The sequence below is a fragment of the Schistocerca americana genome, chromosome X (assembly GCF_021461395.2).
Source record: "Schistocerca americana isolate TAMUIC-IGC-003095 chromosome X, iqSchAmer2.1, whole genome shotgun sequence".
Lineage (NCBI taxonomy): Eukaryota > Metazoa > Arthropoda > Insecta > Orthoptera > Acrididae > Schistocerca > Schistocerca americana.
In genome coordinates, this window is record NC_060130.1 from 512,240,280 (window position 1) to 512,266,989 (window position 26,710).

Here is a 26,710-nt window from a genome sequence, read left to right on the forward strand (position 1 = left end):
ACAATCAGTCGTCCATGTTGCTTCCAGTACAACACTGAACAGTATAAGAAATTTCTGTACCTAGCGTCAATGATTTAAGAATAATTCCAACAACTCAATACTGGAGTTAGTGTTTTTTCTAGAAACTGACATCCTTTTGACGGTTATAAGTCGTCATTTCCACTTTATCGGTACGATTAGGTGTAAGTAAAAAAGCACAGCATTCGTCAATATTGCAGTGCTTTAATAGACACGTTATTATTGGAGATAGCATGCCTTGTCCTTTTCCTCTGACCGTTGAATTGACTTACCCAGTCGAACATTGAGCACTTTCAGTTTAACGTGGATTCTGAACAACGGTACATCTTGGCATTTTTCACGTAAGCAATACCTCGCCAGAATGAAAGAAACGATAAACATCAGAAAAACATCCTAGCATCGACTGAGGATTGAACATCAGATTTCTGGATTAGCGTTTGACAACGACTGTGTCAGCGAGTTGCAGTATTATAAATCTCAAAACAAAATTCTCCAGTTTGTAGAGTTTATTTCATTTTATGGGCTGTTGCTGTGAGGTTACGGTTGACAGGAGTACCAGTACTGTTGAGCAGAACCTGTCTGCACGTTCCGAGTGCTGCGTTATGTATGAGGAAGCGATCGGACTGACGCAACTGGTCGTGTAACGTGCGCCGCCGCAGAGAATGCATAAGCGTTTGCTGGCGGATTTGACCGGGAAGCTGCTGGCCCTAGCAGCGTGCCTGGCATATTCGGCAATATGCGCGCGCTAACGTAGTCCGCCCAGTCTACCTCGTTTCCTGTAAGCAAAGTTTTCCACAAGCACTCAAATTCCGGTCTCTTCGAGCAACCCTAATATTAACGCTAGAACACTAAATCAGGGAAAATATTTCGTAGTTACTGAACCAGTGTGAATTTTATTATCCTATCTTTTATTCAAAGGAAGTAATAATTTATGCACTAGTTAATTGCAATTACAAGGTCTCCAATGCTATGTCACATACAGAGTAACTACAAAATGTCCTGCTTTATACCGTATACAAACCGTCCCAGATTGGCGGGAACCGAGAGCTATTACCTGCTGCAGTCGTAAATTTTACGAGGGATTAAAAATCTAGGGTTAAAAAGGATTTTTAAAAAGTTTTACAGTCTGCCAAAATATTATAGTAGTTACAATGCACCACTTAACGTTTAATGCACAATGTCAAATACTACTGTTTGTTTTGTTAATGTTCGATTGTTTCGCGAACGAACGTGAGCAGACAAGGGCGACGAGAATTTTCGTCCCGGATCCTCCAGTCGAAAGATCGGACAACATTACCGCACGCCCGACAGACGCGCCCCTGAGGAATAAACCTCCGTCATTGAGAATGTTCCCTGCTCATTATTTGATTATGTCACAATTTGTTGAAAAGGAAAAACAATAACTTGTAATAAGATTCAATTCAGTTACTGTTTATATTTAGCCAAGATAACTTGAACTCATACAACGTAATACATTCCATATACAGGGCAAGCAGTTACGTATCTTCATTGAAGATAAGAAATCAGTGTCAACAGATTTTGATTCACAACAAACACACTTGTGTTCTGAGCCGTTGTTTAAAAGTGTACCTGGTTTGAGAGAAAGTGTCTTTATTTTAGTGCTATCAAGAATACTATTTAAAATACTTCACTGAAAACTACACGAGAAAAAAAATGGCTCTGAGCACTATGGGACTTAACATTTATGGTCATCAGTAACTAAGAACTACTTAAACCTAACTAACCTAAGGACATCACACAACACCCAGTCATCACGAGGCAGAGAAAATCCCTGACCCCGCCAGGAAACGAACCCGGGAAAACTACACGAGACAAAAATTACAAAGCATTATATCTCTGACGTCATAAAGTATGATAAATCAATTTTTTATACAGGTTCTGACTTTATGCTGAAAGGAGAATAGTCGAAAGTGAACTAGTGAGAAAAGAACAGTGAAAATTATTCTACTTCATAAATATATGCAAAAGGTTACATAATTTACGAAATCTATTTCGATCAGAATCAATACGTAGCTATATAGAGCATTATCTGTGACTGCCATAGAAACGAAAATTCATTGCTTCTAAATTATAGCGAACTACTAATCCTTCTGACAGAATTTGTCCTCCAATGCTTCATCAAGAGCTTTTCCCACATCCGCATAAAAGAGATTCTGCAGCCTTGAAAGTAACTTCGAATAGATGAATGACATTTCATACACGCTTACTGTCCGTAGACGCTTAGCCGAGATTTGACGAAGTAATATATCCAACGAATATGTTCTTGGTAAATAAGGACAGAGCATAAACATCTAGGCTGGCTTAATTCCAAGATAAAACTGAGTTAAAACCATTACAGCTGCATTTGGATAACGACAGGCATAAGAAAGTATCATTACAAACAGTGGTGTGAAGCTATTCCATTACTGCTGCAGCCCAAAGCGGGACTTTAACTCGCGACATTCCCTTTCATGTATTTGATAAGTAACTTAACTTTGGAAATCCAAGCGAATAACGTGGCGTCCCAGTTAAGTTTCCCTTTTACTGCTTTCCACGTTTAAATTCAGCATAGTGCTTACAGCTGCGTCTCCTTTCTTACTGTGATGCACAAATGAGATTGATGCTGCTAATTAGTGAACATATGTCTTCAAAGTAGGATCTTCTAAGATCACACAGGACAGCATTTGGTCCTTACACTACCCAAAAATGTCTCTGCATGTCATTTTACGTGATGCCGCGCAGGGTCACCGCCGTTTTTTCCTTCCAGCAAACCGCGCGAGGTAGCTGCGCGGTCTGAGGCGCCTTGCCACGGTTCGCGGGGCTTCCCCCGTCGAAGGTTCGAGTCCTCTCTCGGGCATGGGCGTGTGTGTTGTCGTTAGCGTAAGTTATTTTAAGTTAGATGAAGTAGGGTGTAAGCCTAGGGACCGATGACCTTAGCAGTTTGGTCCCATAGGAACTTGCCACCACCTTCCAGCAAAGTGTAAGGACGCGTAGGTAGTAAACTGCTCGCTCATTACCACTGTGTCGATAGATTTTGACGAAACTCATTGTTGGATAGGGATAGCGACCGAAGTCGAAAGAGAGTCGTGCACTAGCAAGCCACGACAAATAGTTACTTAGTAATACTAACCGCCTCATTTCCTTTCAGGGTAACTAATATGTTCACCCCTAGTGGATAAATTGTCCCTTATAGTCCTGTCAAATGTTTCTAAGTTTAACATATGAAAATAAATGAAAATCTCGAAACAAAACAGTTTTTCGACAATATAGGATGGTTGACGAAGAGAGGTAAGCGAATCAGTTATCGTCGTGCTGTGTACCGGTCTGCGTGAATCTCACTGAGAAATATAATCAAGTTTTAATGAAACTGTTACTGGAAAATACTACTTGTCTCGTTTCGCTTTGTTGTTATTTTCGTCGGATATTTTTTTTCAAAAGTTCACAAAGTTTTGCCACATTTATTGCCTTGATTCTATGCAGATATACGGAGGGACGTAAAAAGAACGATGCAAGACGAATAATATGGTACGAGTGGAGTGTACAATGCTAAAATCAGTATTTGAAGCGGTAAGAAAGTACTAAGTTTCGTCAGAGGTTCGGTTTCTGTCGAAATCAGTGTTCCAGTTACGACGAGAAGAGAAACACGAAAAGGGAGAAACCAGCGGGGAGGGGGTGGGGGAGGAGAATTGGAAGAGGCGGAAAGACAAAGTCAGACGAAGAGAGAGAGAGGGAGAAAAAGAAGCAACCGCAATGTTTTTTGCGCAGTGTGTTCGGGTCAGGTAGTGTACAAAATTTGCGTCAAGTCGGAGAAATCCGGAAGAGCAGCATCCATCGAAGCGAGTAGCACGACATCGATTCCACAATACGATCTTTCACTTTTGTCGTAGCCCGATGGACTATGGGTACACGGCTCCTGTCGCTTGTTGCGTGTTATGAGCTCGCACGGAGGGAGGGTTGGAGGGAGGGAGGGAGGGAGGGAGGGAGAGAGAGAGAGAGAGAGAGAGAGAGAGAGAGATAGATAGATAGAGAGTGATGGGGAGGGGCGGGGGCCAGAGAGTGTCCGTGGGAATCAATAGCGAGCATTTGCCAGCAGAATCGTCTCACACATGTTGCCAACTGCAACCGTTGAACACAGTAAAGAGAGTAGGAACGGATTTGCTCTCTCATTCTCGCTTTGATACCCGGCGTCACAAAGAAAATTCGATCAATAAAAGCGAAACTGTCAGAAGATTACAACTGACTGCGTTATTCAGTACTTCCCACTGTTTATATGTGCTGGTTAATTTTGCCTATACCATAATGGAATTGCCGTTTCTAATCGCGATTCAGACGCTCCGGTAAATTCTGTCTGTATTTAACCCAGATATAATATTACGAAGTTCTGCAGTTGCTCTCTTGCTTCGGAGGATATAAGCACAAAGTAAACGAGCATTATCCCGTATTTATATGCCTTTGGGGTAGTGCAGTGAATCTGTTAAAGAAGACTGCATGCGCGAAGCTAATGCGAGCCATCATAGAATGAAGTAGCCTGAGTAGCATCTTATAACTCACGTGGGAATCATGATAACAAGAGAGTTTGGATAAATGCGTAATATCTGTTCTTAGTGGCATGTCCAAATATACATACAGTCTGCATTCATTTAATTGATTCGCCTCGACGGGCAATGAATCCAGCACCTTCAATGTGGATCCGGAAATACGTTCGACTTCCTGGGGGAATCTCAAAGTAGCGAGCATGTAGGAAATGGACGGGGACTGTGGATAGGTAAGCGCTGGGTGTGAGTGTAGGTCGACCGGGAGGCGCATCAAGATACTCCGCTCAATTACGGTAAACACCCGTGTACAGGCGGCGCAGTGGTTAAGGCTATTGCCTACTAAGCAACAGCTCTCAGCTTCGAATCATCTGTAATTAAAGAAAACTGAGTGAAGGGATCAACAACGAACTTCAAGGGATGTCATGTGACATCCGCTACCACCAAACGCAACGGAAAAAAAAATCCCACTTCGGCACACATTTTCGCTCGTCGCTGCTGACTCCGCATAAAGTCCCGATGCAGCTGACACCAATAGTTCCTTTCCTGTCCTCCCTCCCCCACATCTCCACTCTCAATTTACATAAGAGATATTAAGGTGCATATGGAAGCCTGCAGATGTTAATTTTTCCTATACATCGCGCGCATGTTATGTCAACTGGTTTAGTGCAGATCTGTCACCGTAGTTCCTCCACTGACGTCGCTTATACGCCACGATCAGCTTTGGAACTTTTTGGACGGAGGCTTTATACTGAATGTAGTTGGCAGTACAGCTTCTTACTTTTCTCATTTGCTCTGTACTGCTAATGATTTGCACATCCAAGCATGCCAGTTTGACGTTTGTTGCTTGCCGTTCCATGGTGTTGCGATTTTAATATCCAGTAGTGTACATCTCCATTAACATTTGCTGGAAGACTCCTAGTAGTTGCGTATTGGACTTTATTGTCGGAAACTTGCCCAGTTATCGTGCATGCGGCAACTGACTGCTACGAAAAGCATGTTGATGAATTACAAGGGACTTTCTGTTATGCTGATGAAGCTTGACTGCCCTTCACCCTACTAGTTTCCATAACTAATAGAAAAGAGCTAAAAAATAGTTCAATTGGCTCTGAGCACTATGGGACTCAACATCTGTGGTCATCAGTCCCCTAGAACTTAGAACTACTTAAACCTAACTAACCTAAGGACATCACACACATCAATGCCCGAGGCAGGATTCGAACCTGCGACCGTAGCGGTCACGCGGTTCCAGACTGAAGCGCGTAAAACCGCACGGCCACATCGGCCGGCTCGAAAAGAGCTCTCTTTGTCAGTAACTTCGGATTACAGAAGTGCTTTCGGCGCTGTACTCACTGAGAGGACTCTTAATATGTCAGTACTGAGGGCGACATTACAACAATAGCGCCTCTCCGTTCACTTAGAGTAACGTTCGTACCTAAAAAATAGCGTATACTTCGCTAGAGACCTATATAGCTCAAAATAATTTAACTTCAGGGTGCACACATAACTGAAGATTTGTTAGACCAGAGAAATACACTGCCTGACAAAAAAAGTGAAGCACCCAGAAGACATGGTCGGATGAAAATGTAGCATCGTACGCGTAAGCACCATCGACTGGTATGCCAATGTTTACAGATGCAATTCTCTACAGAACGGCGCTCAGACTGCATCAGTGTAGTCAGCGTTTAGTGTTGTTCCAGGTCTGGTAGGGTATATGAGGAGCCAGGGCAGCGTCAGATGTTGATTAATCACTGTCAAGACGCGGAGATGCCGCGGACTCGTGTGAGACAGCGTTGTCAGCATCTGACAGGATTTGGAAGGAGCCTAACTGTGGGTCTCCATTTGGAGGGCTGGTCGAATCGTGCAGTATCCAGATTTGTGGAGTATTCACACGTGACAGTGGACCGATGTTGGTATGCTACTGAACGTGAGAGCAGGTGTTTTCGTCGTCAGAGTTCCGGTGGACCATGTCAGACCATCACAAGGGAGTGCCTCCGTACTGTGCAGCAAGCACATCGTTGAATGTCTTTACATCAGCGCCTGCCATGCGAAAACATGTAATGAACTTTCTGCAACATTCCGTATCGTAGCACACCATTGGTCGGAGACTAGCAACAGCCGCACTAAGGAATTACAGTTCAATGCGTAGGTTGTCGTTAATACAAATGGCTCCGTTTGGAGTGGTGTCGTGACTGGGAATCATGGGCTGCTGATGAGTGGCATTGCACTGATGAATCGCGGTTCTGCACTATCCCGGACGACTATAGCCGGCTGTTATAGTTGCGACCTGGGGAGATGTCCAAATCCAATGGTGCCAATGGCTCTAAGCACAATGGGACTCAACATCTGAGGTCATCAGTCCTCCAGACTTAGAACTACTTAAATCTAACTAACATAAGGACATCACACACATCCATGCCCGAGGCAGGACTCGAACCTGCGACCATAGCAGCAGCGCGGTTCCGGACTGAAGCGCCTAGAACCGCTCGGCCACAGTGGCCGGCGGGGAGAGGTCCCATTCTTTCAATGTTTTGGAGAGGTACAGCGGTGTTACTCCAGGCGTCATGGTGTGGGGAGTCATCCTATATGACTTAAGGGCACGGTTGGTAGTGACTGCGGTAACTTTGATGGCACAACGGTACGTGACGGATATCTTGAGTCCTTATGTGACAGTATCGCGATGCCATTTTTCAACAGAACAATCCTCGTCCACACGTGACACGTGACTCCATGAACTGTCTATGTGATGCTGAAGCACTCGCGTGGCCCGTAAGATCCCCAGACCTGTCCCCGATAGAACATGTGTAGGACCAGTTTGGACGTCAACTTCTTTGCTCAAATGGCTCTGAGACTATGGGACTTAACATCGAAGGTCATCAGTCCCCTAGACTTAGAAGTACGTAAACCTAACTAACCTAAGGACATCACACACATCCATGCCCGAGGCAGGATTCGAACCTGCGACCGTAGTGGTCACGCGGTTCCAGACTGAAGCGCTTAGAACCGCTCGGCCACACCGGCCGGCGTCAACTTCTTCCCAGGACATCAAATAACAATTACTATATGTGTGGGCCAGCTTGCCGCAAGAAAGGATACAAGGCGTTATGATACCTTTTCCAACAGAATCAATGTATTCATCGACGCTAGAGGCATTGCACTGATGAATCGCGGTTCTGCACTACCCCGCAGAATGTACTGCGCCCATACACTCCAAGTTATTTGTAAGTTTCATTCGATTTTGTAATCACTGAAATAACATCATATATCGTCTCAACCTGTGAAGTTTCATTACGCTTCCTCCTCCTCTTCTGGGTGCGTTACTTTTTTTTGTCATACAGTGTAAATCTATCATAATTTAAACTTTTTAAAAAATTTGCATTCTGCTAAGGAGAATTATTTTTCTCTTATCCAAGCGTATTTCGGCACCTATCATCTGTATTCTGTGGGTCTCATTTTTTCCGTAAGAATTTTAATAGTTTAGTCCTAACATAACAACCGTTCGAAACCTTTAAAAATGTAGTGTGTTTTCAAGGGAACAAAGCAACACCTACAGGAGACAGAACAGTTGGTCAAAATGTGGCTGGCTAACAAAAAGAGAGAGATACAGAAAAGAACATTAGTTTCCTGATGACAAATTTATAAGAACCTAACTTATTGCTTGCACAGGCATTAAAATACTAGATGATTATCAAAAATAGTTGCTTACCTGTCACTTCAGAACTATGAAATCAAGTTCCGCCGAACTCGTTAACTGGATCCCAGCTTGTTTGGCTTGTGACCTGCAAAGCAAACCATTTCAATACAGATTTTCTGTGAGTGAACGGAAGATCACTAATAACACAAAAATAAAGCAAAAACTCTCGTCGTAAAGCTTGAGTTTGTAGATTGGTGGGCACAGAGCCTCAACCTGGAAACTGTATATCGAGATGATTGCTGTAGGGACAGCCTGTTACTGTCACTCACTGTGACTTTCGTGGACTATTCATAGACTAAAAGCAGAAATTTCTAAAATAATAATATAACCAAAGAGAATAACAATAATGGAGTGTAACAGTCTAATTTAATATGAAATTGCACTTGAAGTTGGCACCACGAATGAGCAATAATGTAATTAATAGTACAAGTGGCACAAACAATAATAAAGTAAACCGAATGCCTTGCTGCCTGATGATCAGCACCAGCGGCTCGAAAAGCGTCAAATGTGTGTGAATTCCTAACGAAATAAACTGCTGAGGTCATCGGTCCCTAGGCTTACACACTACTTTAACTTAAACTAACTTATGCTAAGAACAACACACACACACACACACACCCAGGCTCGAGCGAGGACTTGAACCTCCGGCGGGAGGGGCCGCGCAGTCCGTGACATTGCGCCCTAAACCGCGCGGCCACTCCTTGTGGCCGAAAATCGTCGTTAATAAATTAATTTCAAAAGATTAATAATGCGTAAATATGGTAACTTACATATATCCTTTGAGATAGCTTGTTAATGTAACTGGGAGTTGCATTTCATAGCACATTTTGGTGTAAAAGGACTTATTGTTCGATAAGTACAGAAATTTGAATGTCAACTACCAGTAACAATTCAGGTAATCACAATAATATTTCACATTTTACAAGTACACGATGTATCGGTGATGAAAATGCCGATGGGTACCAGGAATAATTCCACGACCGACATTACTCCGAATAACTAATAAATCATTTACAAAAGAGTCAAAGTGATACATGTCAGTTTGTTTAGTGACCTATATGTATGCATCTGTTCAGAGAGAACTGAAGTGGCGATGCTCTCTCTGTCGCCGAACATTGTTATTTTCTCTTGCTCTGCTCCATACTGTACAAAATCTTCCGAAAAATATGCAGATATGAATAGGACTGAAGAGTGAATCTCAAAACATTTATACAGAGTGCTTCGATCAACGCCCATTACATTCACTAGTTTGTGAGGAGGGGGGTGGAGGGAGGGGTGGGGGGGGGGGAGGGTAAAAAAGATATGATGGAAGTGAGACCTATTGAGACCTATTAGGGAAAGATGTATGTCCTTTAAACACAAAAACTCTGCCCTACTTTGAATTAACTAATTACAATGTTTATTACCTTTCATGCATCACATCTGACGAATCTTTTAAAATGTCAGTGCCAATTTCCGTTTCCTTCCTTATCTTTGTTCAACTGAGCTAGTGCTCCTCAGACGAAACCTTTGTCCCCAAGAAATTCTATTTTAATCTTCGTGCTACCATTACGAATGTTTTTGAGTTGTTGGTTATCACTTAGCGAATCTGATGGTATCCTATTGGAAAAGTGATAAATTCTTTCAATTTTTATAAAACAACGAACTGCGCCATACAAAAACTAGCTTCCTTCCTGAAACAAACTGATCCAATTTGCGTTGTGTCTCCATTTCTTTGAATCGTTGGCGCAAATCATACTGCAGGCGGGAGTTTGTTACACGTAAAAATGCGTTTATGACAACCGTACTCTCGAGCCAAGAGGTCTGATAACTGTGAATTTGGCGTTTTTAAAGTAAGTGGAGATTTTTCCAAAGACCAGTATTTGTTATTATGTCAGCACAGTTAAGTGTTGCTCCATTCTCTTCAACTTTTTTTGTACTTGCAACTAATTTCAACTAAAAGGCATTCTAGCTACTCAAGGTTTGTCTCATGATGTACTTCAGTCGACTATATAAGGAAGGAGGAGTTAAAAATGTGGGAGATAGTCGTGCTGACCACAACGTAACTGATCTTTACCATTGCTGGACTGCTTCATTTGAACTGAAAATGCAAACATTTGTAGTTTCATCCTAATAATTTCGTCAGTTTATGTCAAATACAGTTTTGAACATTCAACTTCATCAATCACCGAGCCTTTCTCGGCGTACTATGTGTGGCGTTAACACGGTGAGGAAGTAAGAAAGACAAGGGTCTAGCGTCCAGTTGACAACCTCATTACAGACGATGCACAAGCTTCTTTATCCGATTTGCCGGACGAGGATTTGAACCAGGCGTGTTCCGCATAAGTATTCACTGCATCAATTACTACACCACCTCACTTGCTCTTAACAAACAAGAGACTGTTGGAACACAAAGAAGAACGGCAATGTCATAATAATTTTTAAATAGCAAGGTCTCAAACAAGATACCCTGCCAGAACTAAAAGATAACAACAAAAAGAACTGAAGAGTGCAGCAAAGGAATAGTTTAAATCAGGATGAACTACACGTGCATGAGAATAACAGAACTGTGCGCCAGTCAAGCTTCAGTGCAAAAGGCTGCGGAAAGCAGCTTTTGCCGTTCCGGATGCAGGTTTACGGCTACCTCGGCCGATACGAAGCTGTCGTCAGCCTGGCGCGCATTGTCTTGAGGCCATAATTTCTCCACAGTTACTCGTTTCGCCAGCCGGCAGACTCATGTCACTGATGCCTTCCTCGTCGAGGTACAATCGGAACAGCATATATTTTTAACTTCTGCGCACGCGTCTGCTGATGTTACTGTATCTTAAATATCGGGATATTCCTCCATTCCAGTTTTTTTAATTGTTTTCCTTTTTTTCGTAATCCACCACAACAATAACTTGTCTTTTTCAGTTGATTTTGGGATAGTTATTTGTTAACTCTGACACATGTTTCACCTTGTCTTGGGAAACAAACAACAGTAGAAACCAAACAAAACTTGTCTATGACCTGGGAACGGCCGTTGCAACATGGCCGAAAAGTCCGTTATTTTACTGTTTGAGGATTTTTATATTTTAAGTGTTATATCGGATCACGCAGCAGCTCACCTAGAAGAATTTTAATGAGGAAATTTGGTTGTTCAAGTGGGTCATTTGGAATAACGCCGACGTCTTAATTATAGTACTCCAGCACATATACATCTCCATCTGCATACACACTCCACAAGCTATCCACACTGTCCCACTATTAGTTATTTCCTTTTCTGTTCCACTCCTATACAGAGTGACGGAAAAAAAGACTGTCTATACGCCTCCATATGAGCCCTAATTTCTCGTATCTCCGTGGTCCTTAAGCGCAATGTATATTGGCGGCAGTAGAATCGATATGCAGTCAGCTTAAATGCCAATGCTCTAAATTTTCTCAGTCGTGTTCCTCGATAAGAAAGTCACCCTCATTCCATGGATTCCCATTTGAGTTCCCGAAGCAACTCCGTAATACTTGGGTGTTGTTAGAACCTACCGGTAACAAATCAAAGAGCCAGTCTCTGAATTGCTTTGATGTCTTCCTTTAATCCGACCTGATGCAGATCCCAAACACTGAAGCAGTATTGAAGAATAGGTCGTACTAGCTTCCTATATGCGGACTCCTTCACAGATAAACCACGATTTCCTAAAATTACCTCCCAATAAGTCGACCATTCGCCTCCCCTACCATAATCCGCTTACTCTCGTTCTATTTCATATCGCTTTGCAAGGTTACGCCCAGATACCTAAAGGACGTTACTGTGGCAAGCAGGACACTCCTAATGCTGTATCCGAACATTACGGGTTTGTTTTTTTCCTACTCGTCCACATTAAGTTACATTTTTCTACATTTAAAGCTAGCTGCCATTCAACACACCTGCTAGAAATTTTTTTTAAGTCATTTTGTATCCTCCAGTCCGGCTCCGTAACTGGGTGGTCAGCGCGTCTGACTCCCATGCAGCGAGCCCTCGGTCGATTCCGTAAGTCGCCCAATGTGGCGTCGATTGAAAAAATTTGCAACTCGGCGGCCGAACTCCCCAGGCCATCAGTGCCATACGGGCATTTCATTTCTTGTGTCCCCATACAGTCAGTCAACTTCGACACCTTTCCGTACACCACAGCATCATCAGCAAACAACCGCAGATTGATGCCCACTCTCTCCGCCACGTAATTTATGTTGGGTTGGGTTGTTTTGGGGAGGAGACCAGACAGCGAGGGCATCGGTCTCATCGGATTAGGGAAGGACGGGGAAGGAAGTCGGCCGCGCCCTTTAAAAGGAACCATCCAAGTACTTACCTGGAGCGATTTAGGGAAATCACGGAAAACCTAAATCAGGATGGCCGGATGCGGGATTGAACAGTCGTCCTCCCGAATGCGAGTCCAGTGTGCTAGCCACTGCGCCACCTCTCTCGGTGTAATTTATGTATGTAGAAAATAATAGCGCTCCTATCACACTTTGCCGGGGCACTCCTGATGATACACTTGTCTCTGATGAACACTCGCCGTCGAGGAGAACAAACTTGGTTCTGTTACTTAAGAAGTCTTCAAGCCACTCACATATCTGGAAACAGATTGCATATGCTCGTTGTCTGCAGTGGAGCATCGTGTCAGATGCTTTTGAGATACCTAGAAATATGGAATCTGCCTGCTGCCCTTCATCGACAGTTCGCGTTATATCATGTGAGAAAAGGGTAAGCTGAGTTCCGAACGAGCGAAGTAGTTATCCACACTGACATCCAGAATGAGGTTTCTGTGATTTCTCTCAATCGATGAAAGCAAATGATTCCTTTGGGAAGGACATGTTCGATATCCTTCCTCATTATTCTCCAACTAGAGCTTGTCTAGTCATGGACGAGACATTAAACTCTGTTCTTTGCACAACCAACAGTTAACTGTTTATACAGTTTATTAGTTCTAAAACTTACGCACAGCCTTCTCGTTATCGAATAATCGTTAATAATGAAGCATTGCTTCAGTTATCGACTACACTCCATTTACCGCCAGCTGTACCCATCCACCGTCCGCCTCCGTAGCTGAGTGGTCAATGTAGATGGCAGCCATGGAGAAGATCAGCGTCCGATCCCCGGAACTACAAAGGATTTTTCCTTGATGCGGGGACTGGTGCGGAGTGCACTCAGCATCGTGGGGCCAAGTAATGAGCTGCTTGACCGAGTAGAAGTGGCAGAGCCATCCCATGAAGTCAAACACCTGTTTATATGGTTAACTTAGTTGGAAACATGTTGTTCAGTAGGGGTATTTGTCATCTGAGACGTATGAGAGTTTCATCAAGCATCACTCTTTAGGAAAATATTGGTGATGTCTTAGAAAAGCAGGAAGTCTGCAACGCAAGAGTCACGGATATAGCAAGGAAACTGTTTTAATCTCGAACATACAGTATAAAAATCTGAGAGCTTACCACCAAGAAACTATAGCAACTTGTTCAAGGGACAGTTCTGGCCTGTTGCACCACCCCTCTTCCTTCTCTCTATGAAGAACTTTTTGCTGCTGTTAATTGCTTTCCTGTAAGTTAGAATATAGACAGACAGTTCATAGGATAATACACAATGACGACATCATTAATTGAAGATTAGGCCATGAATAACGCTTTACCTTTATAAATCGTATTTTACACTGTGTAACTTTAAGCTACTACCAAGTGTCTGTTTATGCAAAATAAAAATGGCGTAGATATTCAGAAGTGAACAACGCAAGTATTAAACAAGAAACATCTGTCATATTGTACCGTAAACACATGGTTTGCTAACTGTAACCGTGGCAGTGGGGCGGAGTACTCTTCCAGTTTTCTTTAGGGGCTGCTAATAGTAATGAACACATTAGATAATTTTTTTCCGTCGCAGGGCGCTCTCATTTTTGTTTGGTGTACGGTAGGGTCTTTCAACGATAGGCAATTGTCCATCTACGATTTGACGATTATTTTTGTTTCATTCTTTGGCGTATCGCCACAAATCACATACTCAACGAGAGGAATGTCATGTGTATCAGCTGACAGTGAATCGCGTAAACCTATCTGTGTGCGCATTTGTGTATTAATGATTTATATAGTTTGTTTCTGAAATGGAGGATGGGAACCAGAGAGACATTTGTCTTGAAATGTTTGGAAAAACACGTAAGAACAACGTCAGGCAGTCCAGTGTACCTGACCAACAGCCCTGTCTTACAAGTCAGCGCATTGCACATTAAGTTACATGACAAGATCTTTTCACATGTTCTAACTGAAACAAAAACATTGTCTTTCTTCTACATGGGGAGGAAAACCATGTACATCATCTGATTAGCTGATTCGAGGCATGCTGCCACTGGATGGTAGGTCCGCTGCAGTTCAGCACTGAGAAAATTTGATAATTTGTTTTCTCCGTCCCTGTTGCACGAATATACAACGCCCGCATCTCGTGGTCGTGCGGTAGCGTTCTCGCTTCCCACGCCCGGGTTCGATTCCCGGCGGGGTCAGGGATTTTCTCTGCCTCGTGATGGCTGGGTGTTGTGTGCTGTCCTTAGGTTAGTTAGGTTTAAGTAGTTCTAAGTTCTAGGGGACTGATGACCATAGATGTTAAGTCCCATAGTGCTCAGAGCCATTTGAACCATTTTTTTAATATACAATTTTTGCTGCAGTGGTTATCGGTTTCGGGCTGACACGCCCATTCTCAAACCACAAACTTGTTATTAACTGTAACTAGTCATACAGTATGGTGCCAAAAGGTGCTAATAACTTCCGTACAGAAGGTCAAACTGTGAGTAACAATTACTCTCATCGATATTAGCCTATGTGTCTACTGTTGCAGCTGACTGAGTTTGGTTGTGTCAGTCAGGTGCAACAAATGGTTCAAATGGCTCTGAGCACTATGGGACTCAACTGCTGAGGTCATTAGTCCCCTAGAACTTAGAACTAGTTAAACCTAACTAACCTAAGGACATCACAAACATCCATGCCCGAGGCAGGATTCGAACCTGCGACCGTAGCGGTCTTGCGGTTCCAGACTGCAGCGCCTTTAACCGCACGGCCACTTCGGCCGGCCGGGTGCAACAATAGACACATAGGCTATTGTAAATGTACAGAAGTTATTCGCACCTTTTGACGCCATATTTTGTGACTAGCAACGGTTAATAACAAGATTTGCGGTTTGAGAACGGGCGTGTAAGCCCGCAACCGGTAACCACTGCAGCAAAATCTGTGTGCAACTGGGACGGTAAAGTAAAGGAATTATCATATTTAATCATCTGATTGTCAATCGCGCAAACTGTGTACCGAATGACTCGTGTTTTACATGTTGTCTTCGCCTATGAGAATATCGCAGGTAGAGATTAGCACGAAAACGGTCTAGTTCGTTAAACCCCGTGGTGTGCGTAAAGTAAACAGGAGACCCGGAGGTGTAGCCCAGGCGTCTGCACTGCGCCACATCTCGATCGCATACTCTGCTTCTGAGAGAAAGTCATTGCACCCAGTGAAAGGGGCGTTAGCTATCAGCGCGCCGACGGGGTCCAAGTACTTGACCAGCAAAACCCCGCCAGCGTAATAAGCAATGCAGTGAGTCAAGGGACAGCAGACTTCTAGCTGGGACGACAAACCCTCACCTTCACAAAAAGGTCGTGGTAGGCAGGAGAACTTGTGAGTGGGCTTTATCACCGGTAATTATCCGAGTGGTGAATAATTCCTTCTGTACAAAGAAGTTCGTTGTGTCTTCTACTTTGTCTTTCTTCCCACGTGTCGTAAATGATACTCCGCATTAATAGAAGGAAAAGTTACTTCGCATTTAGCATGCGTTAAACATTGAACTCCTTAGTTCACTCACCGACGCGGAAGTGTTTCGACGAATTCCGATGACGCTCTTCCGTATGACGCCTGCGTTTTCCTTATAGTGCGTGAATACTAGATTAACGTTTAGTTCGGTTACCCGTAATAAACTATATCATTTGAATTTTCTGTTGGTGAAAACGAGCTCCACTGTGTAGGGGGACAGGGGGAGGGGGAAAGTGACTTTTACGTCTCTGCCAATAAACATCGACAACAACTGGTTGGGGTTCAAATGGCTCTGAGCACTATGCGACTTAACTTCTGAGGTCATCAGTCGCTTAGAACTTAGAACTAATTAACCCTAACTAACCTAAGGACATCACACACATTCATGCCCGAGGCAGGATTCGAACCTGCGACCGTAGCGGTCGCTCGGTTCCAGACTGCAGCGCCTAGAACCGCACGGCCACTCCGGTCGGCCAACTACTGGTTGCCCAGTGGCTATATCAAGATACAGTTCCCTTTCGAGCTTCTCCGGAAACTATATTGGACAATGCCATGGATGATGTAAGCCATTAGTTAACGGTCGTTAAACGTGAATCTGGTATACACTCAGAGGAGGCGAAGATGGAGTTGTCAGAACAGGAGCCCATCAGCTTATCCAGCGCGAGAAATAAGCGGCATAATGAGGTTAGTCTGGAATTACGGAATTCAAAAACCTTCATTGCAGAAGCTAACCAAGTATCGTTTGCTACAAATGTTTCAAATGCAACTGATGCTCTTGTAAATGTAGCTTCAGCTCCCAATCTCCACCCATGAACGTAATAAACACTGCTTCTGTGGGAACTGTCACTACTCAGCGGTCTGCTAACTTTTACGAACGTACAGATAGTCGTCCGTAAGCAGTTATATGTGAAGTTTGGATAAAAGCGTAGGCCATGTGCCATGTCTGGCACTTGGGGAAAATTTTCCATCTTTCCCTAACTCAAGAATGATCTAATTAACATATCTTCTGTAGGAAAAACCAAAGTGAAGGTTGAATTAAATACTCCAGGAAAGACCAATTTCCTAGTAAACGGCACAGTATTAAAATCTAAAAATTTTGAAGCTTGCATTCCTTCTCTCGTTGTCCACAAACAGAGAGTAATAAGAAAAGCTGGCACGGAACTTGAAGAAGCGAATATAATGAAGGCGTGCAATCTTTAATCCCCCTTATATTTGTAAGAAGGTTTTAACAAATCAGTGTGTAACGGATGAGAAAAAACAAATCGCCCAACTGCAGACCTGCTTGTTAACCTTCGACCTTCAAACTTAAGCGGACGCTGTATCTATTCATGGAAGTACATATTTTGCAGATCCTGGTGTCCAACTGTCACGCAGTGCTTTAATTTACTCTCATACGAGCATTTCAGCAAACAATGTCTGTGCGAGCTGAGGTGCACTGATAATAGAGGACCTCATTCTGTAGAATTCTGCGCCTCAGCTATTGCTATTGCTATTTGTGCTTACGTGGCGACCAGTACCCATCCACGGATCGGTGCTGCCCTGAGTATCATAGGCGGCAAAGAGCTCAAGAACAAGCTACTTTTAACGACACTGGCTTCAGGGACGCGACGAACATTACCTCTATGCCAGCCATGCGTTCCATTACCGGGAGACAACATTTCTAGCCTGTAATCACCGACCTTGACTGCGGCAGCATAGCAAGGAAGACTAGAGTTTAACGTTACGTCTACAGCAAGGTCGGTAAAGACGAAGCACAAACTCGGGTTACGAATGGATGGGCAAGGAAAGTGGCCGTTTTGGGTGGGGAAGGAAAGTGGCCGTTCGACAGTGTTCTTGAGTGCATAACGTGTTCCCACCTATCGCCGTATGATGGTACGTGTTTTGGTGGTCCAGGTGCTATTTGGTGGGGAGGCACAATGCTGCATCGGCAAACTGACCTACAAACCTTCGAACACGGTACACTCACACTCACCGGTGCGACACAGTACTCCTTCCCTGTGTGCGCTTGTCAGAGGTGCATCCGGCCCTGACTGTTTTTATGGATGCTAAAACGATCGCATTGAACAACGCAGGTGTGAGGAGCTCTTGGAACGAGAAGATACTCGGCGAATGGGCTGCGATATCTGTTCTCCCGACTTAAATCCTGCCGAGCACGTGTGATATGCGTTGTAATGACATACTTCATCACGTCTACATGCCCCAACGACCATCCAGCAGTTGTTAACTGCGCTGGTGGAGGAATACAACGCCCAACCACAAGAACGTCTTACCAACTTTGTGGCCAGCACTGAAGTACTTAGTAGCACATGTATTCCCGTCCGCGATGATCACACACCCTATTAAGGTCAATGTCCCGCATCTTTTAATATCGAGGGGATCATTATAAATCACGGTGACTTCAGTGTAATTATTGTCTTTGAATAAAAGTGTCATTTCTGTTTTTTCATACGTATTTCTTTCAGTTACTTCCAGTACTATAACGTAGGAGTTCTTTCCAAATATGGTTCAGGTTTAATCGAGCTATGTTACTTGGCAATGACACATCATGCGAAAGTTACTTTCGTCCTTAATTTTCGCGCACCAGTGTATTTTGTTTACTAAAGACATTCGCCCTTATAAAGTGATTGGTAAATTTCTTAAGAGGATGGGGAAAAATCTGTAGAGAGAAATAATATTTTCATTTTTACCTATCACTTATAATTAAATTTAAAAGATAGTGTCAATTCACAATGTAAGAATATCTGATTGACATCTAGCGCTATTTGTTAGAAATTTTCTTTGGAAAAAATTGTGATAATTGAGCTTTCAAATCTGCAAATAGGCATTTATGTTAATAAATGAAAGGCGCTAATTTGTTTTTGTTCTACAGTCTTACTTTTATTGTGTTACCGGTTGTCGGTTCACAAGGCCATCTGCAGACATTTACTGACTATTGTCGCCAAACATTCTAACTTCTTTGGCGACAATAGTCAGCAAATGTCTGAAGATGGCCTTGTAAGTCCAAAACCAGCTAACACAATACAATTAATACTGTAGAACAAAAGTAAACTAGCACTTTTCATTTATTATAACGTTGTTCTACTAAGAACCGAAGGAAATGAAATGATCATGTGGCATCGTTGGCCGGGAGGCCCCGTTCAAGGAAGATCAGCCGCCGGGTGCAAGCCTTATTTTATGTGACGCCACATTGGGCGACTTCCTCGTCGGTGATGATGATATGATGATGAGGACAACGCAACACCCAGTCCACAGGGCGGGGATGGGGAGTGTCCAACCCAGCCGGGAATCGAACCTGTGTCCGCTGCACGATAGGCAAGCACGTTACTACTCAATTCAGCAGGCGCACAGAACCGACGAAAGATTCAGTTAACATGAAAGCATTTATGTATTTTCTCTGTAAGTTAAGTATACAATGTACACCAGTGTTTTAGATTGCCAATCAGAGTGCAAAATCTGGAAGCTAAATTAAAATAAATGAACTTCTAAAAACCAGTCTTCACCTTCTAAAGCGATAAAACATAACGGTATCGGCATTCGTTCCAGAATTCCGCAACTGGCGACACGATTCTACTTTCTAAAATTTAGGCACGGTTCCTCCCCTTAAAGCAATCATTGTTCCAGTGAGTAATACGTGAATGTAGCGGGAAGCTGTCCTAATAAGTGAAACAATGGGAAGCATCTTCTGCCATGCACTTAACAGTAGTTTGCAGAAAATAGGTGTAAGTGTTGATGTGATGATCTGGGAAACTCAGCACATTTTCCCAGTGTGAAAATAAAAGTAGTATTTGCAAATGTTGCTTCAGTGCGACTGTTTGCAATTGATGTTTGTAGGATAGCGCAGAAGATAGTAAAGCAGCTTAATCAGAGACACAATGTTACAGCGCAATGAAATGTATTGAATGAACAGAAGTTGCTTCAACACTTCAGGAATCTTTGGGAAAATCCACTGGAAGACGTAGACGACGTAAAACAGTAACAATAAAATAATTATGTAGGCCCAACAATTTCTGATGAACTGTAGGAAGTGAAGTGCAAGATATTGATAACATGGAGGTTCTAAAATACCAAACTAATTTTTTCCACCCGAGACTTCTAGATGTGCATAATGTATGTTTGCAAACGGTATAATCCCCGAAAAATGGCAACAATTCCCATTATATCTATGATAAAAAATAAAAAAAATTGCAGAAGGTTCATCTTGTGGAACGCAGCATATTAATTTTATGCTTAAATTATCGAAAAGACACTTCAGACAATAGCTGTCGTAATTTTATCTGATGGGCAGAATGGTTTTCGAAAAGAGCGGCAACGTACAGATCATGTTATTCTAAACCACATTATACAGGGTGAACATTAATAAAACAGAGAATCTGGAGGGACGAATTCCTAACTGAAAATGGAGAAAAAAGAAACGTCCTATGAATGTGTGTTCGTTGCTACAGTAGATAGCGTTAACCAATGAAATTTCCTCTGACCACGCGCCGTGTGTTACTTGCGTGTTGCAGGTTGTGTGACTGAAGCAGCGTACTGTAAACAACAGAATGGTCCAGTATTCATGTAGGGAACAAGACGAGATGGTGTTTGTGTATGGTGAAGCAAGTGGAAACGGTCGAGAGGCAGCACGGCTATACCAATACAAATACCCTCACACAGACACTAACTACATCACACAATATTTCAAGCCCTTTTTGGACGGACTACGTGTACACCAGATTTGGAGGACCGGATTCTGCCTCTCGACCGTTACCATCTGCTTGGCCGTACGCAGACACCATCTCGGCTTGTTCCCGACATCAATACCAGATCATCCTGCTGCTTACAGTACGCTGCGTCAATCTCACAGCCTGCAACACACACACTGCACGTGATCAGAGGAACTTCCATTCGTCAGCGCCATCTACTGTGGCAAGGATGAATTTCCGGACACTTGTTCATAGGACATTTTCTCCTCCATTTCCAGTCAGAAATCCGTCCCTACAATTTGTCGGTTTTATTAATGTGCTCCCTGTATAAACATGGGGAGTCTCAATGAATAATATCTTGGCCATGCTGTCTTTTGCTATAATTTTGATCAACTGTGTTTTCTTTAGTTCGAAACACCATTTGTGATCAGTTTGGTCTTACTATAGTCACCTGTGGCTCCCAGACACTGACGTCAACTTTTCCTCGCACACATCATTGCACTACTCTGTAACGAGTACATGAACACATTGTTTAGCTGTAAGTGCAGGCTTCCGCGGCCGTTGTCACAATCAACTCGTTGAAAATTGTTGTGGGTATGTGACAGAATTGTCTACATTTTAAAATCTTCGGCGTTTCGATCACTGTTGCAAATGGGCTTCCTTAAGGTGTTTCTGCTAACAGTTAGCTAAAACACTCTGAGGATGAGCGTTTGCGACAGAGGTCGAAACGTCGGAGAATTTTACACATTGACAACGAGGTCACATACCCAAAAAAATTTTGCTGACATTATTTAGCTGTATAAAAAGCATAATTATTGATAGTGATGAACGATTGTGTTTCCTAGTCTTTACGCGTGTTTAACTAAAGGAAACGTATTGCATTTATTGATTTTGAAAAGGCGTTCCATCTGGTATGTGAGAAGAATATGGGAACTATAATGAATGGAAGAGGCTTGTTGGAACATTAGAACACAGGATAGGTCCTGAAAGAAGTCTTTATAGAAATAACTAAAACCAGACAAGTACGAGTAGAACTCGCGGTATGAATGTTCTGTACAAAGTTAATTATGTGTATTGATAGTTCATCTTCAGGTGTTGATACGCGAGTTTCCGTGTATCAAAATATGTGACATAAATGGCTATTATCTTTTGATTTCATTGGCGTAGAAACACAAATTCTTTACACCAACATGTGACCGTAGACTTTAGTATTTGACGTAAATTTCAACTCGATACCTCTACCCGTTCTTGAGTAAAAGAGTTCGAAACAGACGTACAGACCGACGGACAACAAAATGATGTTATAAGGGTTCCGTTTTAATTAACGGAAGTACGGTACCATAAAAGCACTAAAATAACACGAGACACATTCAAGTTTCAGACAGCAAAAATTTTTAAGGATCTGAAGCGAGGTTGTAGCTTTCCTCTGGCATTGATTAACATTTAGACTGATGATACTATCAAGGGGTTCGGACTGATGACCTCAGATGTTAAGTCCCATAGTGCTCAGAGCCTATCGAGGGGTTCAAATGTCTCTGAGCACTATGGGACATAACTTCTGAGGTCATCAGTCCCCTAGAACTTAGAACTACTTAAAGCTAACTAACCTAAGGACGTCACACACATCCATGCCCGAGGCCGGATTCGAACCTACGACCGTAGCGATCGTGCGGTTCCAGACTGTAGCGCCTAGAACCGCTCGGCCACCCCGGCCGGCACTATCAAGGGGAATTACAAGGAAAGACAGGGCATTAAATATAATCATATCAGATATACATATAAACACCGTGCTATATGGTGACGATCTGAGTATTACCTCCAAATGACAATTTTCCAGGTGAATCGATTATGAGAGAAATACAATTTTAAAATATCAGAAGAAAGAACGAAAGTCACGCCTTCCAAAGCAGTATATACAGTTAAAACAAAGATCTGCATGGACAATCGCCCAACAGTATAGATGTCACACTGTAATTATTGACCTATGCCATGTTCGAGGCTACGATACAAAAAAATAAAATGATATCGCAATAGACAAAGGAATGGAGATATAAGGTAAGAGGCGATGAAAGACGCAGAACAGTAAAGGTAAAAATGCGAAATCTATTAGGAGTGAATGGATGACGACTGGTTAACTAATCAAGTTGTGTGGTCTCGTAAGAGGACACGAGCTAAGTGGGAAGCTAGAACAGGGAGATGCCGAATACCTGATGCGTAGAAGAAGAAGAACTAGATGAAGACTTTTGCGTCAAATTTTGGCTCGAACAATGCATATTTACAAAAAAAAGTGAAGGCCCTATTGCAATTGTGATAAGGGACGAGACACTACTCGACTTAAAGAGTTTTGCTCTGGAAGCAGCGGACAAGAAAGTAAAGTTAGGTACAACATTCACGCTTCTGTGTTACGTTCGTAATATGTTACACTTGAAGGGACAACGACTGATAACACAGGCCACTAACTTTACAAATGCCTCTGAATTAACATATTGTCACTGCAAGTTTTAGTTCTTACAACGAAACGGGAATCCGTTTACTCGTTCTGAAAAATAGCATTGACCGCAGAATCGACTATGAGGTTCTTAGAGACTAAGGCTGTGTCTAAATTAACTGTGCTGGAACAAGGATATGTCGTGGCCTGTTGTAAGGAACCATCAAAGGATTAGCATCTTGTATAAATAAAGTGTAAGACTGACCTACGACTTGCAAAACTGTTAATCGAAACACCGTGCCACCCATCACCACAATATAAATTTCTCATAATCTTAAGTGTGCTACTCTGTGTGAATTTGTCGAAATGGTGAAATAATTGTATTATTTGCTCAATCACTCGTAATGCAGAAAACTGACGTTAACAAATATAACGACCACTCACACTAAAATTACGTTTCATATGCTATATATTTTGCGGTTATCGGTTTCAAGCTTTTATGCGAGTCACGAGTGGGCATGCACTCGTATTTCTGTTGTCATACAAGTGAAATCACGTCTCCCTACCTGTTCTTATTTTAGTTGCAGTTAAAAGTCCCAGCTTTGTAGCTCATTTGCACAAAACTGTTGAAAAAATGGATGGAATAATTTTGACAAAGTAAACGGGAACACCAGGACCTAAATTTGATGCGCCCAGCGTTTTATATCTACGGTGTCTCGCTCGTGCCAAAGCGCACAATCATCATTTCTCTTCACGCACAAGCGTCAAGCGCACAGTACGATAACCCGAGGAGAAGAAGGGCCTACGAAAGCGACAGGGACGTAAGAGGAGAAGGCAACGCCGGTCCTTCGCCTCCGGCCGTCATCAAAGACTCGGCAATGGGCGCGAGAGAAACGTTTGGCAACTGTATGGCATGGCGCCGGCTGCCTTGCAGGCAAACGTACAGCTTTCTCTGTAACACAAAGTGGCCACCCTTTCTTATGTTCAAATTACTCTGGCGTGCGCCTTCAGAGTTCGTCGCTGGAAAATAAAGCTGCCTACGTGACTAGTACCCCTTTGTATGCCTAAGAACTTGTGTCTGGCGACTCACAGGGCTACACTAAGAAAAAGAAGAGTGTTGTTTTGAAGGAAGAAAGGAAGGAAGGAAGCTCAGGGTTTGACGTCCTCTTAACGACGAGGACATTAGTGACTTAGCACAAAATTTCGGACATGACAGAACCGAGAAGGAAACTGATGATGTTACAGGAATCATCCCAGCATTTATCTGACGAATACACGATAAAGCAAAATGCCGATGGCAGTAAGGGCATTTCACCCTCTCCTCTCGAATTTAGCATCTCGCTTCGTGTGTACTGTTCCGGTGTTCAGCATTGTTAGCATCGGATCCGTTAAAAACGGAATTTTTTGGTGAGACTTAAAAAGTTCTCGGCGAAATATGAAATCCAGATTCGAATTTTGGCCAGGCATTAGTTTATGCCTGCGGAGTTAAAGAATCACTCCGAGGACAACCCCTAGCAGCAGCTAAGCCGTTCTCTTCCATGTGTTTCGTTGAAGGAGTATTATTCCAGCAATATATATGCAGGAGACCTTCTGTGGAATTTAGAAGAGTAGAAGACAGAAATTTGCAGATTTGGAGGTAGAGGATTACTGTGTAAGGTCCTCGCTGAAGAAAAGCTCGTTAGAGACGGGGCACATGATCGGATAGCGCAAGGGTAGAGATGGAAACGGGCCTTGTCCTTTTCAAACGAACCATACTGCAGTTCACCATGATGGATTTAGCCAGCTCGCAAGGCGTTCTCGGCTGGCTCTATTGGTGACAGCATTGCAAACCCATCCGATATTCGAGCACTGGTCCGACACACGTTTGAACCGCCCGGCGATTTAACGAAAGGAGAACTTATTATCACTTCTTATTTTAAGGGATTATTAACTAGTCGTCAGGATCACAATACAAATTTTCCGCTATTAACGGCATTTTCTATATCTGATAAGGCACGTCAGACTACACATTCGTTGAACTGATCTGCCTCTGTCTTAGCGGAAGACTTGATCTGATCTAATGCAATCTTGGCTGTAGCCTTTCCCTAGCTGTTGCTTCCTTCGCTTCTCGTAGATAAGTAGTTTCTTACCTTAAGAGAAACTTTCCTGGCACCATGATCTTGGCAGCGTCGGACGTCTTGTCTTACTGGAGGTGGTTTTGCAGAAAACACTTTGTGTGAATATACTGGGGCGGGTGGGACGGTTACAGAGAAGAAACGTTAACTACAATTTTAACTTTGTATGATTATATTCTTCAATACGAACGGTAGTTGAGGTAGAGATTCCATTTTGGGAATCACTAATTCACAATACCCGAGTATTAGTGAAAATAGCCCAGTCACACACGGGAAACTATTAGAACAGAAAAAATTATCATACGGAAAGAGTAGTTCGTTTATTCCAGACGATACATAGCACGTTAGAAAAGGAACGTAAAAATGGCAGCAGACCAATTAACTACCAATTACTACCGAATAAAATCGTTCGAATTTCAAATGCACTCGGGGGGAACTATACAGAGAGGGAATTAGAGTTCTTCACTAGCAGTGAGAGTTTTTGGGATTCGTTGCATGTGATGACATTGACTGTAGCGCTTACCAAAGCATCGACAGCACGTAGGTGGACAGCAAGTCGTAGCTTCGACCCCAAGCGTGCGTAGTCTCTACTCTGGCGTCTGTCAATGCCATTGTCTCGCTATGGGACGGAATTAGCAGTGAGCCTGGATCTGCAAGTCTGACTCGAAGGTGATATGTCACAGCATGGTGGCAGACTGCTGCTCCAGTTTACAAGTTGACCAGAAACGTATCTGACAGATCTGATGAAACGAGTGGACTGAACATGTGAGCCGCCTGAGCAAGGCTGACTGCAGTGTCTCTAGCAATTTCACGACGTGGGTAGGCCGAGAAATATTCCGCATTACAGCCCTAGGGTAGTTGCACTGACCTATTCATGTTACGTCTTTATAGCGGGCGAGGACATTTTTAATTATAAGGTGTCCCTCCCCATTTTGCGCCAAGAAGAAGACACGGATATAAACGTCTCACTTCTCGCCATTTGATACATGAACTAAATTTAAAGGCATATCCTAACGGACATCACTGTATAAGCACTTTTAATAAACATGATTTACTTTTTTCACATGATTGTTCTGACATCACTGTCTGATATTCAAATCCATCTATAACAATGAGGAGGACCACGGTTCAAATCCTCGTCCAATCAGCCAGATTTACGTTTACCATGATTCCCCTAAATAGCTTAAGACATACGCCGGGACGGTTCCTTTAAAAGGGCACGGCCGATTTCCTTTCCCCTGCCTTCACTAATCTGAACTTGTGTTCCGTCTTCAATGACCTCGTTGTAGACGGGACGCCAAACACTAATCTTCCTTCTTTTTGCAAACTTCTATAAGTATTTCGTTAATCATCCTCGTGATTCCTGCGCCAACAGTATCCCACATCAGGACATGTAATCCTAGGGGAAACACATCGATCCCTGGGGCCTTGCTTTTAGGTGCTGCGTTGATTTTTGATTGAATTTATTGGGAAGTAAAACAATT

General features: G+C 43.0%; 1 protein-coding gene across 1 annotated transcript in view; it reads right to left on the bottom strand.

The window, feature by feature from the left end:
- LOC124555404 (pancreatic triacylglycerol lipase-like) overlaps positions 1-26,710 on the bottom strand; it is a 452,049-nt gene that overhangs the window by 317,713 nt on the left and 107,626 nt on the right. The window contains exon 2 of the mRNA XM_047129300.1: positions 8,257-8,329. The gene's annotated coding sequence lies outside the window, so the exon portion shown is untranslated. The remainder of the gene's footprint in view (positions 1-8,256; positions 8,330-26,710) is intronic.